At 34.3% G+C, this 20,560-nt stretch overlaps 1 protein-coding gene and 1 long non-coding RNA gene across 4 annotated transcripts in view; both read left to right on the top strand.

The window, feature by feature from the left end:
* Positions 1-20,560, top strand: part of LOC127704228 (uncharacterized) — a 51,284-nt gene that overhangs the window by 24,740 nt on the left and 5,984 nt on the right. The gene's annotated exons all lie outside the window — the stretch shown is intronic.
* LOC127704230 (uncharacterized) lies at positions 10,884-18,549 on the top strand. 3 transcript variants are annotated; one of them, XR_007983191.1, is made up of 3 exons: positions 10,884-12,489; positions 13,566-14,103; positions 16,791-18,549. It is a non-coding gene; the product is annotated as an uncharacterized LOC127704230 (long non-coding RNA). The 3 variants fall into 3 exon arrangements; XR_007983192.1 differs by lacking the exon at positions 16,791-18,549 and adding an exon at positions 16,254-16,771; XR_007983190.1 differs by lacking the exon at positions 16,791-18,549 and adding an exon at positions 15,179-15,322 and having other exon boundaries at positions 10,900-12,489.

The raw sequence follows: 20,560 nt of genomic DNA, 5'->3' as shown, positions 1-20,560 counted from the left end.
AATAGGTTTTCACAATATAAATGAAAGACTTTTAAAGGTTCCGAAAGTGTTCAAACAAATATGAATGCAGAATTTTGATGATTTGAAATAATTTATCAAATTATTGTTGTCGGATCGTATGTTTTTAATTGGATATTGAAGTTTCGAGCTAACAAATTTATCAGTTTATGATAAAAAAAAGAGAACCTTTAGTGTTTGAACCAATTAAAAAAAATGATTTCTGTTGCAAAGAAGTTTTTTTTATCATACCTGTCAATCCTCAAACGATGGCAAAACGTTTGTAGTGTAAACAATTGGTCATAGGTGTAAATATAGTATTTTGAGGGAGTTAACTGACAAAAGCCATATTTGGACCATTAATAACGCATACGAAGACATTAAAAATAACTTTAAAGCCTTACAACTATTTATTAGAAAAAAACATATATATGTCAAAATGACCATAGTCCCTTGTACTGTAGATCCTCCCTTTTTTTGTGTTTAATTTTCCTTATTATCGTTGATTAAAATATTCAACTTTCTATGTTTATACCACTTATCCATCACTACTGCGTATGTCTCACCTAGTTTCGAGTGAATTTACCAACTCCGTTACAACCCCTTATTTTACTATCCATACATAGAACGTTTAAACCCGCTGCAATTGTTTGCACCTGTCCTAAGTCAGGAATCTGATGTTCAGTAGTTGTCGTTTGTTGATGTGGTTCATAAGTGTTTCTCGTTTCTCGTTTTTATATAGATTAGACCGTTGGTTTTCCCGTTTGAATGGTTTTACACTAGTAATTTTTGGAGCCCTTTATAGCTTGCTGTTCGGTGTGAGCCATGGCTCCGTGTTGAAGACCGTACTTTGACCTATAATGGTTTACTTTTATAAATTTTGGCTTGGATGGAGAGTTGTCTCATTGGCACTCATACCACATCTTCTGATATCCAATTTAAACAGTATTTTAGTATGGATATCAAACCATGTCAGAGGAAATGCATTGAACATTTTTTACAAGATTTTAGCTGTTCTATATTTCAAACATGAACATTTTGTAGCTAATTTTGATGAAGATACTCTAAATCAGTATCTGATTATTCAACAAAAGTGTCTAACACTTGATTCAGATGTCATATCTATAACTGACATTAATAGGGCATAATGGTTTGATGTCTTTCAGTTTTTATTTTAGGTTTGTCGGAAAAGTCTTCTTAATATTATACCCCTTTCCATATAATAAAACACTGATAATATCAAAAGTTGTTTCCTTACATGATTTAATAATCGCAAAACTCATGATTGAGCATATATTTCGATGGTTCAAGATGATATCTAGCAGTCAAGTGTGGCATTTTTAATACGTCTTAACGTGAATAATGTTCCTTTATGACCTGAGGGTATGGATTCATGCGACCCGCCCACATCCAACGCAAAGAATAGGAACAATGTGCTGAAATTGAAAGAAGGTGTGGTAAATGTTACTGAGACCATAACAGGCATACCTATAATTACCATCCTGATTCACTGCTTTATTGAATAATAATAATATAAATAGAAATTGTATGCATGCACTTTTTGTTGTAATGAATAAAAGTATTGAAACATGTTTGGGTGGGGTGGGTGTTGAAATTTTTATGTCTTTTGAATTTATTTTCTTTTTTCTAGATGGGGACTTGAAAAAAATAAGAGAAGTTTCCTCCCCCTTGTAAGAAAATGGCAAGTCCCCAATAACAAACCTTAAAATTGAGAATGGAAATGGGGAATATGTCAAAGAGATAACAACCCGACCAAAGAGCAGACAACAGCCGACGGCCACCAATGGGTCTTCAATGCAGCGAGAAAATCCCGCACCCGGAGGTGGTCCTCAGATGGCCCCTAAATAAAAGTGCGTACTAGTTCAGTGAAAATGGACGTCACACTAAACTCCAAAACAAATAAATGAACTAATATTAAAAAACATGCAAGACTAACAAAGGCCAGAGGCTCCTGATTTGGGACAGGCGCAAAAATGCGGCAGGGTTAAACATGTTTTGTGAGATCTCAACCCTCCCCCTATACTTCTAGCCAATGTAGAAAAAAGAAACACATAGCAATACGCACAGTAAAACTCATTTTAAAAGAAGTCCGAGTCCGATGTCAGAATAGGTAGCAAAAGAAACTAAGCAACATAACAATGATACATAAATGAACAAAGAACTACTAGCAGTTACTGACATGCCAGCTCCAGACCTCAATTAAACTGATTGAAAGATTATGTCTTCATCATATGAAAATCAAATACAATCCCTCCCGTTAGGGGTTTAGTATCATACCATCATAAAATATATGAGAAGAACATAACCCGTATCATGCCAACAACTGGTTTTAGAATAAATGTGTTTATTTCCGATGCAAAGACCCTATGAGTGAATCAATATTAATACCAAAATATGCAATCCTTAATGTCTTGACAACAGTATCGTAACTATATCCTTTCCGAATAAGTCTGTTTAAAGGTTTGGTTAGCTTTTGAGGTGAATGCCGACATTTTTGTGCTTTGTAAAGAATATTACCATAAAATATTGGATGTGAAATACCTGAACGTATAAGATGTCTGCATGTTGATTTATATTTACGAATAATGTCCTTGTACCGATGATAAAATTTAGTAAATGTTTTGACTAGTTTGTGATATCGAAAACCCTGGTGTAATAATTTTTCAGTAATACAGAGATTTCTTTCGTTGATATCAAATACGGTGTTACATACACGAGCGAATAGATTATTTTTAACCTTTGAAATGTGATACGATTTTGTTTAGTTATATGCGTATTGATCATCGATCATATCAATATAGTAAACTTCAATATCTATATTACCCTTAAAACTCATTAAAACCCCTTTTGGGACCTCAATTTTCAAAGCTGAGTCTTGAATATTGAGTGCACCATTTGCTCTTGTAGAAAACGTTGAATTTTTAATATACAGATACAGGTAATATCTTCTTTGAACTGCATGCAGACGATGCGAATTACTATACCTCAACCAGCGTTTTTATGATAGAGTCACGCATTACTATATGTATAAAACAGCAGCTCCCGTTTCGTACGATTCGTCAAGGTACGCTTTCGTAAGTTCATTCGTCAATATCCTGGTCATATCTACTAAAACATTTAGTCTTATCAACATTAACATCTTTGTTTTAATCTTCTTGTAGTAAAATGTTTTGTTAGATAAGGCCATGACTCTTATCTTAGTTTACTAGCCTAATGTTTTCTAATGAGGTTATTTTGATAGTATTCTAGTTTTTTATACGCCTGGTATCTTTGATGCGTTTTGTCTAATAAAAAGATGTTTAAAGCCATAATGAAACAATTCAAAACTATAAACATAATACTGTTTTGTGAACACGTGAAGGTTCTTTTTATTGATATATGGTTCATGTATTGACTTCAAATGCAAGTGACCAAAGGGGCATTATATTCATTTCTTAATTTGGCGTATAAATATTTGCATACCCTTAGATTAATTCGGTTTCCTTTCATCCTTTCATATATATCTTTCGATTTCGCGCCTTTCTCTCGTCGAGAAAAAATCACTGATTGGATCGACACGTATACTAACCTTGTTAAAATGAGTGAACCAGAACCGGAATCGCCTATACGAATTGAACACAGTGAAGAACATGAAGGGTCTACTCGATTTTCACCTGTGTATGCATTAGCGCTGTTCACCCAGAGCCTAAATTTGACACTGAAAAGCAGAAAGATGAGCTCTTCGAGGAGATAGACACAACAGACTCCTTTATTGAGTTACGAAGCTAATGGAAGAAAATTTAATTTTAACGGGGAACGTATAGTAGAACTAGAAAAGACTCTTAAAGGTATCGAGAAAGACTCTCCGGCTATAGCCATTCAGTATCTAGAAAAGAGTGTCAAAGCCCTGAAGGAAAGAAATAAGATTCTACGAATAGCCAATAGCCAATAAATACTGATTTGAAATCGTGGATGAATATAACGACGATCCAATTACAGACGGGACCGACGGCGCAACCAAGTTACGACAAGCTGAATACAGGGTTAAAGTAAAGAGACGAGACAAAGTAAGAACCCGTTCTGCTACTTATAACCAAGACCAAGAGAGAGCTCATTAAGTGACTCAAGAGCATTTTCGTAAAATTGGCACAGCATCTCCTAGCAAATACTCTTCTGGACAAGGCACACAAGCCCGAACAGGAGCTCCTCACACCGGTATCTAGAACCAGAACGACTACTTTACCAGTTCACATCCCTGCGACAGGTGTTACCACTGCAATGGCGAGGGTCACTGCCCAAAGAAACGTAGGTTCCAACTAGCCGAGACCAGCGGTTCCACAGGAGCAAAGTTATGAAACAGTTAAGTACAATTTATCTCTTTTTATTATTCATAAACAAGATTTTGAATTTGACTGCTCCATAGCTAGCTCGTTCAGAGTAGATAACCTACGAAGCAATTTAGATTTTTGGAAATTCACTTTAAACGAAAATAATTTTGTTCAAAACGTTGTCGAATTTGGATACCTAATTCCTTTTTCAAATTGTCTATGTCAGCTTTTGGTTTAGCTATAAAACACACATCTTTTGTTCAGTCGTGAATTATAAAACTATTGTCAACAGGTGTGATTCGTGAGGTGAAAGATCACATTCCTTTTATCGTAAATCTGTTACCGGTGTCAGTTAACGACTCAGGTAAAAAGATGTTGATTTTGGACTGAAGGCACGTTAATAATTTAAATACGAAGGCGTTACTGAGGCTTTGCAATTTGTATCAAATCCAGGATTTATGTTTAAATTTGATTTGAGATGTGGATATCATCAATTCCCAACCGACACTCGGTATTTCGTTGTCAGATGTTTATCAATTGGTTTATCTACAGTCTGTCACATGTTTTCCAAAGTTTTGAGGCCATGAGTTAAGCACTTGAGATCACAAGGTTACCGTATGATCATATATTTATATGATGGTTGGGGGATCGAGTCCTCTTTGAGGATTGCATGAAACTTTCTAAGGTTGTAAAGCGTGATTTATTGTCGGTTGTTTTTTTTTTCTCGAATCATGAAAAATGTACTTAGAACCTCACAAAAGTTTTAACTTGGCTTGCGTTCCGTTGGCATTTGGATACTTTTAATTTGGAGATACCTGAAGCTGATATTGAACGCTTGAAAACTATCATAGATGATATTTTTAACAACATCAATAATATCACCGCTAGACAATTAGCAAGAGTTACTGGCAAGATAATTTCATTTATTCCCAGTTTTGGCATAATTTGAGGATAATGTCCACGAATATGCTTATCCTCATCGCCGCTAGCGACCATTGGGATTTTTGTATTCACTTAACTAACGAAGCAATCCTAGAATTAAACTTTTGGAAGAATAATTGCTTTCTAGAAAATCTCTCTTTCCCATCTCATTTCTACCGGATAGAATTGTCTTTACCGACGCAAGTGGCTTCGCTTGTGTAGTTTTTTTTTGTTCAAACGTCCAGTAAAATTGTTCATAAAATGAGGACTCCTAACAAAGCGAAGAAAAGCTCTACATTCAGAGAACTTTCAGCAGTATTTTTTTTATAACCCTACTTTCTCTTGAAGTAGAATGGGTTTCCCCTGAACTAATATAATTAACATCACAGCAGATGTTTACAGAAAATTGTTTGACTACAGTGACTAGTATATTAACGATGTGTATTTTAGTTATTTTAATTCTTTATGGGGTCCGTTCGATTGCGATGTTTTCGCCGACTACAAGAATCACAAATTATCTATTTTCTTTTCGGCAAATTAGTGTTGATGCTTTTGTGTTCTCCTGGAATACTTATAACTGTTGGTTAGTTCCTCCTGTTCATCTTGTAGATAGAGTATTGTATCATATGTTAATTTGTAAAGGAAAGGGTACTCTCGTTGTTCCAAAATGGACTTCATCATGTTTTTGGCCTATATTGTGATCATCATCGAGCAACTGTTAAAACTCTTTTTGTTAAGGATTTTGTAGAGGAGAGGCAAAAGATACCAGAGAAAAAATTCAAAGTTAAGGATTTTGTAGAGGAGAGGCGAAAGATACTAGAGGGACATTCAAACTCATAAGTCGAAAATAAACTGACAACGCCATGGCTAAAAAAGGAAAAGACCAGCAGACAAAACAATAGTACACAAAACACAACATAGAAAACTAAAGACTGAGCAACACGAACCCCACCAAAAACTGGGGTTGATCTCAGGTGCTCCGGAAGGGTAGACAGATCCTGCTCTACATGTTGCACCCGTCGTGTTGCTCATGTTAGTACAAATCCGATAATAAGTCTAATTCGGTAGGTCACATTCGGGAAAAGGTGCCGGGATTGTAGCTACAACATTAGGAACATATCCGCAATCATCTTTGATACGGATATTCTATAACGGTCAACCAACTCGTGATGGCGTTTGTAATACATATGAAGAGATGATTTCAACTTCACCACTTGGAACTCTTGGTTTAATAGCTTTCTTGTGAGCAGCAACCCTCTATTAAGGAAAGCATTATAGGAAATACAAGCCCTGGCATATCGTTTCAACTGGGAGATATATAATACATATGCAGGCGCTACTGGAATGTTGCTACATAGGAATGGAAAGTTCACAATTGGGAAGCTGAAATCATCTCTTTTGTCGTAAAGTTTTGTTTTCAATCTACACTCATTGTCAATTTCTAGACGTAAGTCAAGATATGAGGCAGACTTAACTGTATCTGTTGTATCCTTTATCCCAAGTTCGACGGGAAAGATGCGTTCAACATAGTCACCAAACTTGAGTGAGAGAATATCATCTATAAATTTAAAGCGGAAAGTAAAGTTAAAGGATACTGCTTTCTAAGAAGTTCCTGTATGAAGTCAGCCTGATATGAATAAAGGAACAAGTCGACAAGAAGAGAGGCACAGTTGGTTACCATGAATTTGCCGATTGTTTGTTGAAAAACACGTCCTCCAAACATAACAAATATGTTGTCAATCAAGAAAATAAGCTTCTTTTTTTTTGACAATGATAATATGATTATTGATTTATTAGTTTAAAGCTGTTACAATTACCTTATTGCAACAGCTTTCACAAATAAGGTACTCTGATATATTAATATCTTTATATAGATATAGGAAGATGTGGTATGAGTGCCAATGAGACAACTCTCCATCCACGTTACAGTTTATAAAAGTAAACCATTATAGGTCAAGGTACGGCCTTCAACACGGAGCATTGGCTCACACCGAACAGCAAGCTATAAAGGGCCCCCAAAATTACTAGTGTAAAACCATTCAAACGGAAAAACCAACGGTCTAATCTATATAAAAACGAGAAACGAGAAACACGTATGAACTACATAAACAGATGACAACTACTATAATCAGATTCCTGACTTAGGACAGGTGCAAACATTTGCAGCGGGATCAAACGTTTTAATGTTATCAAACCTTCTCCCTTTTCTGAAACAATAGTATAATATCACAACATAGAAAAACACACTATAAACATGTTTAAGAACAGGGTGTCTTGAAGATAAGTTTTACTTTATAATTGTTAGTTAATTACATACTTTAATACAAATATATATAAGGCAAATCAACTAAATTTGTAATTATTTTTTTCTTCCGGATTTGACTTATACTTTTCCATCCTTATACAGTCTAATTGATACATATTTTACTCGTTTAGAAAAATCGTGCGTGTGTTCAGTGGGATCAAATAATCATAACCTGACATGATTGCAGGATATGGTGTGTGCGTTGATCTTATTAATTTTAGATTATAATCAAAAGGTAAGGTATTGTATGTTTTTTGTTATCGAAATAGAATTTTCATTGTCTTTCATAATTTTTCGTGAATTTTGTGTTAAGATTCAAATTCTAAAATTAGTGTAATTTAAGAGTCTTCTTATCGGACGGAGAGGAGTCAATTTTAAATTTGCATGTGTTGTTTCTCATTTTATAGATACATCAGTTATCATTCTGTACTTTTTGCATTACAACTATATTTTAATGTTTCCTTTTTTTTAATATTGGTGTTGTTTTGTACACTTGTTGGGGTTTATATATATATATTTCAGCCGTGTATCACCTTCACTGGTGATCAAATGCATGGATCTGTCGTAGAGTTGTCACTTGTTTAAACGTACTTATATATATATATATATATATATATATATAAACAAGTCTAAATTGAAAACAACGTTCAAACCTATGATTGCGTTGGATAAAAACCGCAATTTTTATACGTGTGCATGCAAAACAAATTTCTTGGTAGAGTGGTCTAAATACAGCACAAACAACATTTTCCAAAAGACCAAAAAGAGTGATAAAGTATATTTTAACAAAACGCATTTGACTAGCAGGTCGAACAACGGATGTTCTTAAACCCTGTTGACTGCCATGGCGATTGCCAAAAAAACGGATCACCAGATGTAAAAATGGATCTTAATTTATTAATTAAATACCAAACAGAAAACAATAAACTTGCGGAAAAGATGGTATACAGCAAACATGAGGTGCAAAAATTTGTACACCATATCCGGATTTCGACAATTAATGTCTCTTCAGTGATGTTAGGAATCGAAACGGTATTTGGAAGGCCATATAATTTACCTCAATTTGGGATTGACTCTTAAATTTTGAAGAGTCAAAATAGGATGAACGGATCATATAAACCCGAAGGCAAATATAATACAAGCCCAAACGAAAAAATATAAACAAGTCTAAATTGAAAACAACGTTCAAACCTATGATTGCGTTGGATAAAAACCGCAATTTTTATACGTGTGCATGCAAAACAAATTTCTTGGTAGAGTGGTCTAAATACAGCACAAACAACATTTTCCAAAAGACCAAAAAGAGTGAAAAAGTATATTTTAACAAAACGCATTTGACTAGCAGGTCGAACAACGGATGTTCTTAAACCCTGCTGACTGCCATGGCGATTGCCAAAAAAACGGATCACCAGATGTAAAAATGGATCTTAATTTATTAATTAAATACCAAACAGAAAACAATAAACTTACGGAAAAGATGGTATACCGCAAACATGAGGTGCAAAAATGTGTACACCATATCCGGATTTCGACAATTAATGTCTCTTCAGTGATGTTAGGAATCGAAACGGTATTTGGAAGGCCATATAATTTACCTCAATTTGGGATTGACTGTTAAATTTTGAAGAGTCAAAATAGGATGAACGGATCATATAAACCCGAAGGCAAATATAATACAAGCCCAAACGAAAAAATATAAACCAGTCTAAATTGAAAACAACGTTCAAACCTATGATTGCGTTGGATAAAAACCGCAATTTTTATACGTGTGCATGCAAAACAAATTTCTTGGTAGAGTGGTCTAAATACAGCACAAACAACATTTTCCAAAAGACCAAAAAGAGTGAAAAAGTATATTTTAACAAAACGCATTTGACTAGCAGGTCGAACAACGGATGTTCTTAAACCCTGCTGACTGCCATGGCGATTGCCAAAAAAAACGGAAGGCCATATAATTTACCTCAATTTGGGATTGACTCTTAAATTTTGAAGAGTCAAAATAGGATGAACGGATCATATAAACCCGAAGGCAAATATAATACAAGCCCAAACGAAAAAATATAAACAAGTCTAAATTGAAAACAACGTTCAAACCTATGATTGCGTTGGATAAAAACCGCAATTTTTATACGTGTGCATGCAAAACAAATTTCTTGGTAGAGTGGTCTAAATACAGCACAAACAACATTTTCCAAAAGACCAAAAAAAGTGAAAAAGTATATTTTAACAAAATGCATTTGACTAGCAGGTCGAACAACGGATGTTCTTAAACCCTGCTGACTGCCATGGCGATTGCCAAAAAAACGGATCACCAGATATAAAAATGGATCTTAATTTATTAATTAAATACCAAACAGAAAACAATAAACTTGCGGAAAAGATGGTATACCGCAAACATGAGGTGCAAAAATTTGTACACCATATCCGGATTTCGACAATTAATGTCTCTTCAGTGATGTTAGGAATCGAAACGGTATTTGGAAGGCCATATAATTTACCTCAATTTGGGATTGACTCTTAAATTTTGAAGAGTCAAAATAGGATGAACGGATCATATAAACCCGAAGGCAAATATAATACAAGCCCAAACGAAAAAATATAAACAAGTCTAAATTGAAAACAACGTTCAAACCTATGATTGCGTTGGATAAAAACCGCAATTTTTATACGTGTGCATGCAAAACAAATTTCTTGGTAGAGTGGTCTAAATACAGCACAAACAACATTTTCCAAAAGACCAAAAAGAGTGAAAAAGTATATTTTAACAAAACGCATTTGACTAGCAGGTCGAACAACGGATGTTCTTAAACCCTGCTGACTGCCATGGCGATTGCCAAAAAAACGGATCACCAGATGTAAAAATGGATCTTAATTTATTAATTAAATACCAAACAGAAAACAATAAACTTACGGAAAAGATGGTATACCGCAAACATGAGGTGCAAAAATTTGTACACCATATCCGGATTTCGACAATTAATGTCTCTTCAGTGATGTTAGGAATCGAAACGGTATTTGGAAGGCCATATAATTTACCTCAATTTGGGATTGACTCTTAAATTTTGAAGAGTCAAAATAGGATGAACGGATCATATAAACCCGAAGGCAAATATAATACAAGCCCAAACGAAAAAATATAAACAAGTCTAAATTGAAAACAACGTTCAAACCTATGATTGCGTTGGATAAAAACCGCAATTTTTATACGTGTGCATGCAAAACAAATTTCTTGGTAGAGTGGTCTAAATACAGCACAAACAACATTTTCCAAAAGACCAAAAAGAGTGAAAAAGTATATTTTAACAAAACGCATTTGACTAGCAGGTCGAACAACGGATGTTCTTAAACCCTGCTGACTGCCATGGCGATTGCCAAAAAAACGGATCACCAGATGTAAAAATGGATCTTAATTTATTAATAAAATACCAAACAGAAAACAATAAACTTGCGGAAAAGATGGTATACCGCAAACATGAGGTGCAAAAATTTGTACACCATATCCGGATTTCGACAATTAATGTCTCTTCAGTGATGTTAGGAATCGAAACGGTATTTGGAAGGCCATATAATTTACCTCAATTTGGGATTGACTCTTAAATTTTGAAGAGTCAAAATAGGATGAACGGATCATATAAACCCGAAGGCAAATATAATACAAGCCCAAACGAAAAAATATAAACAAGTCTAAATTGAAAACAACGTTCAAACCTATGATTGCGTTGGATAAAAACCGCAATTTTTATACGTGTGCATGCAAAACAAATTTCTTGGTAGAGTGGTCTAAATACAGCACAAACAACATTTTCCAAAAGACCAAAAAGAGTGAAAAAGTATATTTTAACAAAACGCATTTGACTAGCAGGTCGAACAACGGATGTTCTTAAACCCTGCTGACTGCCATGGCGATTGCCAAAAAAACGGATCACCAGATGTAAAAATGGATCTTAATTTATTAATTAAATACCAAACAGAAAACAATAAACTTGCGGAAAAGATGGTATACCGCAAACATGAGGTGCAAAAATTTGTACACCATATCCGAATTTCGACAATTAATGTCTCTTCAGTGATGTTAGGAATCGAAACGGTATTTGGAAGGCCATATAATTTACCTCAATTTGGGATTGACTCTTAAATTTTGAAGAGTCAAAATAGGATGAACGGATCATATAAACCCGAAGGCAAATATAATACAAGCCCAAACGAAAAAATATAAACAAGTCTAAATTGAAAACAACGTTCAAACCTATGATTGCGTTGGATAAAAACCGCAATTTTTATACGTGTGCATGCAAAACAAATTTCTTGGTAGAGTGGTCTAAATACAGCACAAACAACATTTTCCAAAAGACCAAAAAGAGTGAAAAAGTATATTTTAACAAAACGCATTTGACTAGCAGGTCGAACAACGGATGTTCTTAAACCCTGCTGACTGCCATGGCGATTGCCAAAAAAACGGATCACCAGATGTAAAAATGGATCTTAATTTATTAATTAAATACCAAACAGAAAACAATAAACTTGCGGAAAAGATGGTATACCGCAAACATGAGGTGCAAAAATTTGTACACCATATCCGGATTTCGACAATTAATGTCTCTTCAGTGATGTTAGGAATCGAAACGATATTTGGAAGGCCATATAATTTACCTCAATTTGGGATTGACTCTTAAATTTTGAAGAGTCAAAATAGGATGAACGGATCATATAAACCCGAAGGCAAATATAATACAAGCCCAAACGAAAAAATATAAACAAGTCTAAATTGAAAACAACGTTCAAACCTATGATTGCGTTGGATAAAAACCGCAATTTTTATACGTGTGCATGCAAAACAAATTTCTTGGTAGAGTGGTCTAAATACAGCACAAACAACATTTTCCAAAAGACCAAAAAGAGTGAAAAAGTATATTTTAACAAAACGCATTTGACTAGCAGGTCGAACAACGGATGTTCTTAAACCCTGCTGACTGCCATGGCGATTGTCAAAAAAACGGATCACCAGATGTAAAAATGGATCTTAATTTATTAATTAAATACCAAACAGAAAACAATAAACTTACGGAAAAGATGGTATACCGCAAACATGAGGTGTAAAAATTTGTACACCATATCCGGATTTCGACAATTAATGTCTCTTCAGTGATGTTAGGAATCGAAACGGTATTTGGAAGGCCATATAATTTACCTCAATTTGGGATTGACTCTTAAATTTTGAAGAGTCAAAATAGGATGAACGGATCATATAAACCCGAAGGCAAATATAATACAAGCCCAAACGAAAAAATATAAACAAGTCTAAATTGAAAACAACGTTCAAACCTATGATTGAGTTGGATAAAAACCGCAATTTTTATACGTGTGCATGCAAAACAAATTTCTTGGTAGAGTGGTCTAAATACAGCACAAACAACATTTTCCAAAAGACCAAACAGAGTGAAAAAGTATATTTTAACAAAACGCATTTGACTAGCAGGTCGAACAACGGATGTTCTTAAACCCTGCTGACTGCCATGGCGATTGCCAAAAACACGGATCACCAGATATAAAAATGGATCTTAATTTATTTATTAAATACCAAACAGAAAACAATAAACTTGCGGAAAAGATGGTATACCGCAAACATGAGGTGCAAAAATTTGTACACCATATCCGGATTTCGACAATTAATGTCTCTTCAGTGATGTTAGGAATCGAAACGGTATTTGGAAGGCCATATAATTTACCTCAATTTGGGATTGACTCTTAAATTTTGAAGAGTCAAAATAGGATGAACGGATCATATAAACCCGAAGGCAAATATAATACAAGCCCAAACGAAAAAATATAAACAAGTCTAAATTGAAAACAACGTTCAAACCTATGATTGCGTTGGATAAAAACCGCAATTTTTATACGTGTGCATGCAAAACAAATTTCTTGGTAGAGTGGTCTAAATACAGCACAAACAACATTTTCCAAAAGACCAAAAAGAGTGAAAAAGTATATTTTAACAAAACGCATTTGACTTGCAGGTCGAACAACGGATGTTCTTAAACCCTGCTGACTGCCATGGCGATTGCCAAAAAAACGGATCACCAGATGTAAAAATGGATCTTAATTTATTAATTAAATACCAAACAGAAAACAATAAACTTGCGGAAAAGATGGTATACCGCAAACATGAGGTGCAAAAATTTGTACACCATATCCGGATTTCGACAATTAATGTCTCTTCAGTGATGTTAGGAATCAAAACGGTATTTGGAAGGCCATATAATTTACCTCAATTTGGGATTGACTCTTAAATTTTGAAGAGTCAAAATAGGATGAACGGATCATATAAACCCGAAGGCAAATATAATACAAGCCCAAACGAAAAAATATAAACAAGTCTAAATTGAAAACAACGTTCAAACCTATGATTGCGTTGGATAAAAACCGCAATTTTTATACGTGTGCATGCAAAACAAATTTCTTGGTAGAGTGGTCTAAATACAGCACAAACAACATTTTCCAAAAGACCAAAAAGAGTGAAAAAGTATATTTTAACAAAACGCATTTGACTAGCAGGTCGAACAACGGATGTTCTTAAACCCTGCTGACTGCCATGGCGATTGCCAAAAACACGGATCACCAGATATAAAAATGGATCTTAATTTATTAATTAAATACCAAACAGAAAACAATAAACTTGCGGAAAAGATGGTATACCGCAAACATGAGGTGCAAAAATTTGTACACCATATCCGGATTTCGACAATTAATGTCTCTTCAGTGATGTTAGGAATCGAAACGGTATTTGGAAGGCCATATAATTTACCTCAATTTGGGATTGACTCTTAAATTTTGAAGAGTCAAAATAGGATGAACGGATCATATAAACCCGAAGGCAAATATAATACAAGCCCAAACGAAAAAATATAAACAAGTCTAAATTGAAAACAACGTTCAAACCTATGATTGCGTTGGATAAAAACTGCAATTTTTATACGTGTGCATGCAAAACAAATTTCTTGGTAGAGTGGTCTAAATACAGCACAAACAACATTTTCCAAAAGACCAAAAAGAGTGAAAAAGTATATTTTAACAAAACGCATTTGACTAGCAGGTCGAACAACGGATGTTCTTAAACCCTGCTGACTGCCATGGCGATTGCCAAAAAAACGGATCACCAGATGTAAAAATGGATCTTAATTTATTAATTAAATACCAAACAGAAAACAATAAACTTGCGGAAAAGATGGTATACCGCAAACATGAGGTGCAAAAATTTGTACACCATATCCGGATTTCGACAATTAATGTCTCTTCAGTGATGTTAGGAATCGAAACGGTATTTGGAAGGCCATATAATTTACCTCAATTTGGGATTGACTCTTAAATTTTGAAGAGTCAAAATAGGATGAACGGATCATATAAACCCGAAGGCAAATATAATACAAGCCCAAACGAAAAAATATAAACAAGTCTAAATTGAAAACAACGTTCAAACCTATGATTGCGTTGGATAAAAACCGCAATTTTTATACGTGTGCATGCAAAACAAATTTCTTGGTAGAGTGGTCTAAATACAGCACAAACAACATTTTCCAAAAGCCAAAAAGAGTGAAAAAGGATATTTTAACAAAACGCATTTGACTAGCAGGTCGAACAACGGATGTTCTTAAACCCTGCTGACTGCCATGGCGATTGCCAAAAAAACGGATCACCAGATGTAAAAATGGATCTTAATTTATTAATTAAATACCAAACAGAAAACAATAAACTTGCGGAAAAGATGGTATACCGCAAACATGAGGTGCAAAAATTTGTACACCATATCCGGATTTCGACAATTAATGTCTCTTCAGTGATGTTAGGAATCGAAACGGTATTTGGAAGGCCATATAATTTACCTCAATTTGGGATTGACTCTTAAATTTTGAAGAGTCAAAATAGGATGAACGGATCATATAAACCCGAAGGCAAATATAATACAAGCCCAAACGAAAAAATATAAACAAGTCTAAATTGAAAACAACGTTCAAACCTATGATTGCGTTGGATAAAAACCGCAATTTTTATATGTGTGCATGCAAAACAAATTTCTTGGTAGAGTGGTCTAAATACAGCACAAACAACATTTTCCAAAAGACCAAAAAGAGTGAAAAAGTATATTTTAACAAAACGCATTTGACTAGCAGGTCGAACAACGGATGTTCTTAAACCCTGCTGACTGCCATGGCGATTGCCAAAAAAACGGATCACCAGATGTAAAAATGGATCTTAATTTATTAATTAAATACCAAACAGAAAACAATAAACTTGCGGAAAAGATGGTATACCGCAAACATGAGGTGCAAAAATTTGTACACCATATCCGGATTTCGACAATTAATGTCTCTTCAGTGATGTTAGGAATCGAAACGGTATTTGGAAGGCCATATAATTTACCTCAATTTGGGATTGACTCTTAAATTTTGAAGAGTCAAAATAGGATGAACGGATCATATAAACCCGAAGGCAAATATAATACAAGCCCAAACGAAAAAATATAAACAAGTCTAAATTGAAAACAACGTTCAAACCTATGATTGCGTTGGATAAAAACCGCAATTTTTATACGTGTGCATGCAAAACAAATTTCTTGGTAGAGTGGTCTAAATACAGCACAAACAACATTTTCCAAAAGCCAAAAAGAGTGAAAAAGGATATTTTAACAAAACGCATTTGACTAGCAGGTCGAACAACGGATGTTCTTAAACCCTGCTGACTGCCATGGCGATTGCCAAAAAAACGGATCACCAGATGTAAAAATGGATCTTAATTTATTAATTAAATACCAAACAGAAAACAATAAACTTGCGGAAAAGATGGTATACCGCAAACATGAGGTGCAAAAATTTGTACACCATATCCGGATTTCGACAATTAATGTCTCTTCAGTGATGTTAGGAATCGAAACGGTATTTGGAAGGCCATATAATTTACCTCAATTTGGGATTGACTCTTAAATTTTGAAGAGTCAAAATAGGATGAACGGATCATATAAACCCGAAGGCAAATATAATACAAGCCCAAACGAAAAAATATAAACAAGTCTAAATTGAAAACAACGTTCAAACCTATGATTGCGTTAGATAAAAACCGCAATTTTTATACGTGTGCATGCAAAACAAATTTCTTGGTAGAGTGGTCTAAATACAGCACAAACAACATTTTCCAAAAGCCAAAAAGAGTGAAAAAGGATATTTTAACAAAACGCATTTGACTAGCAGGTCGAACAACGGATGTTCTTAAACCCTGCTGACTGCCATGGCGATTGCCAAAAAAACGGATCACCAGATGTAAAAATGGATCTTAATTTATTAATTAAATACCAAACAGAAAACAATAAACTTGCGGAAAAGATGGTATACCGCAAACATGAGGTGCAAAAATTTGTACACCATATCCGGATTTCGACAATTAATGTCTCTTCAGTGATGTTAGGAATCGAAACGGTATTTGGAAGGCCATATAATTTACCTCAATTTGGGATTGACTCTTAAATTTTGAAGAGTCAAAATAGGATGAACGGATCATATAAACCCGAAGGCAAATATAATACAAGCCCAAACGAAAAAATATAAACAAGTCTAAATTGAAAACAACGTTCAAACCTATGATTGCGTTGGATAAAAACCGCAATTTTTATACGTGTGCATGCAAAACAAATTTCTTGGTAGAGTGGTCTAAATACAGCACAAACAACATTTTCCAAAAGACCAAAAAGAGTGAAAAAGTATATTTTAACAAAACGCATTTGACTAGCAGGTCGAACAACGGATGTTCTTAAACCCTGCTGACTGCCATGGCGATTGCCAAAAAAACGGATCACCAGATGTAAAAATGGATCTTAATTTATTAATTAAATACCAAACAGAAAACAATAAACTTGCGGAAAAGATGGTATACCGCAAACATGAGGTGCAAAAATTTGTACACCATATCCGGATTTCGACAATTAATGTCTCTTCAGTGATGTTAGGAATCGAAACGGTATTTGGAAGGCCATATAATTTACCTCAATTTGGGATTGACTCTTAAATTTTGAAGAGTCAAAATAGGATGAACGGATCATATAAACCCGAAGGCAAATATAATACAAGCCCAAACGAAAAAATATAAACAAGTCTAAATTGAAAACAACGTTCAAACCTATGATTGCGTTGGATAAAAACCGCAATTTTTATACGTGTGCATGCAAAACAAATTTCTTGGTAGAGTGGTCTAAATACAGCACAAACAACATTTTCCAAAAGACCAAAAAGAGTGAAAAAGTATATTTTAACAAAACGCATTTGACTAGCAGGTCGAACAACGGATGTTCTTAAACCCTGCTGACTGCCATGGCGATTGCCAAAAAAACGGATCACCAGATGTAAAAATGGATCTTAATTTATTAATTAAATACCAAACAGAAAACAATAAACTTGCGGAAAAGATGGTATACCGCAAACATGAGGTGCAAAAATTTGTACACCATATCCGGATTTCGACAATTAATGTCTCTTCAGTGATGTTAGGAATCGAAACGGTATTTGGAAGGCCATATAATTTACCTCAATTTGGGATTGACTCTTAAATTTTGAAGAGTCAAAATAGGATGAACGGATCATATAAACCCGAAGGCAAATATAATACAAGCCCAAACGAAAAAATATAAACAAGTCTAAATTGAAAACAACGTTCAAACCTATGATTGCGTTGGATAAAAACCGCAATTTTTATACGTGTGCATGCAAAACAAATTTCTTGGTAGAGTGGTCTAAATACAGCACAAACAACATTTTCCAAAAGACCAAAAAGAGTGAAAAAGTATATTTTAACAAAACGCATTTGACTAGCAGGTCGAACAACGGATGTTCTTAAACCCTGCTGACTGCCATGGCGATTACTAAAAAAACGGATCACCAGATGTAAAAATGGATCTTAATTTATTAATTAAATACCAAACAGAAAACAATAAACTTGCGGAAAAGATGGTATACCGCAAACATGAGGTGCAAAAATTTGTACACCATATCCGGATTTCGACAATTAATGTCTCTTCAGTGATGTTAGGAATCGAAACGGTATTTGGAAGGCCATATAATTTACCTCAATTTTGGATTGACTCTTAAATTTTGAAGAGTCAAAATAGGATGAACGGATCATATAAACCCGAAGGCAAATATAATACAAGCCCAAACGAAAAAATATAAACAAGTCTAAATTGAAAACAACGTTCAAACCTATGATTGCGTTGGATAAAAACCGCAATTTTTATACGTGTGCATGCAAAACAAATTTCTTGGTAGAGTGGTCTAAATACAGCACAAACAACATTTTCCAAAAGACCAAAAAGAGTGAAAAAGTATATTTTAACAAAACGCATTTGACTAGCAGGTCGAACAACGGATGTTCTTAAACCCTGCTGACTGCCATGGCGATTGCCAAAAAAACGGATCACCAGATGTAAAAATGGATCTTAATTTATTAATTAAATACCAAACAGAAAACAATAAACTTGCGGAAAAGATGGTATACCGCAAACATGAGGTGCAAAAATTTGTACACCATATCCGGATTTCGACAATTAATGTCTCTTCAGTGATGTTAGGAATCGAAACGGTATTTGGAAGGCCATATAATTTACCTCAATTTGGGATTGACTCTTAAATTTTGAAGAGTCAAAATAGGATGAACGGATCATATAAACCCGAAGGCAAATATAATACAAGCCCAAACGAAAAAATATAAACAAGTCTAAATTGAAAACAACGTTCAAACCTATGATTGCGTTGGATAAAAACCGCAATTTTTATACGTGTGCATGCAAAACAAATTTCTTGGTAGAGTGGTCTAAATACAGCACAAACAACATTTTCCAAACGCCAAAAAGAGTGAAAAAGGATATTTTAACAAAACGCATTTGACTAGCAGGTCGAACAACGGATGTTCTTAAACCCTGCTGACTGCCATGGCGATTACTAAAAAAACGGATCACCAGATGTAAAAATGGATCTTAATTTATTAATTAAATACCAAACAGAAAACAATAAACTTGCGGAAAAGATGGTATATATATATGTTAGCAGCAAAAGGTGAAATTAGGCATTAAGCTTAAATCCTATGCAAAAAGCTAAAGCCTAGGCATTAAGTTATTGCCTGAAATTTCCATGCATTAGGCTTCTTTCCTGAAATCTGATGATGATTATTCAACCTATTGCCAAACATCATTTCAGGCAATAAGCAAATTTTGGGATTTGTGTTTATCTTCCAAATACCATTTTGTAAAAATTACATTCCAGAAATTAATATAAACTGATTTAAAAGATCTTCAATTTTTAGTAATTTTTCGTATTCAAATCAGAACTTACTCGTATTTCTTTATGTTATTGCTCTTTAATGGTCAAGCCGGTTTGAGCTGGTCAAAAATAGACAACTGAACATATGAAGTTTTGCAATTCACATCATCTTTCCATCTGTTTTATTGGATATGTAAATTTTCTTAAATACTCATCTTGTCTCTTCACTTCTTAATCTGGCTTATCAGCATTGAAGCAACAACAAATTTCTTGAATCTTTGCGGAATATAAATTTGAATCAGGGAAAACAAAGATCATATACCCAAGGCAAAAGTACAATGATCATTTGGCAAAGATTAAACTTTCAAAATCAGAAAATAAGGCAACTATAGAAAATTGCAATTTAAAATTGTATGACATTTTTTTACCACTGGAGGTTTGAAAGACTGGTAACTAAAGTAAAAGAGAATGATGAGGGAAATTTCAAAGTTAATGTTTTTTCTAGAGGAACTGTATGCTATTTTGGGAAAAACACATAAAGAAATATGTCAAAGCGGCCTATTATTGTCATAGACCGTAGAATTAAACAACCTAATAATGGCTTTGCAAACATTTTCCAGGCTTCCATTGTACTATTTCTTCAATTTTGTGAAAATTGTAACATGATAAAATGTGCATAGTGAAGGGAGTAGTAGTAAACCCTGTTTTATCCAAAT

This window comes from Mytilus californianus, unplaced genomic scaffold (genome assembly GCF_021869535.1).
Source record: "Mytilus californianus isolate M0D057914Y unplaced genomic scaffold, xbMytCali1.0.p SCAF_6, whole genome shotgun sequence".
Classification (NCBI taxonomy): Eukaryota; Metazoa; Mollusca; class Bivalvia; order Mytilida; family Mytilidae; genus Mytilus; species Mytilus californianus.
The sequence above is the reverse complement of the archived record's forward strand: the minus strand, read 5'-3'. Positions and strand labels throughout refer to the sequence as shown.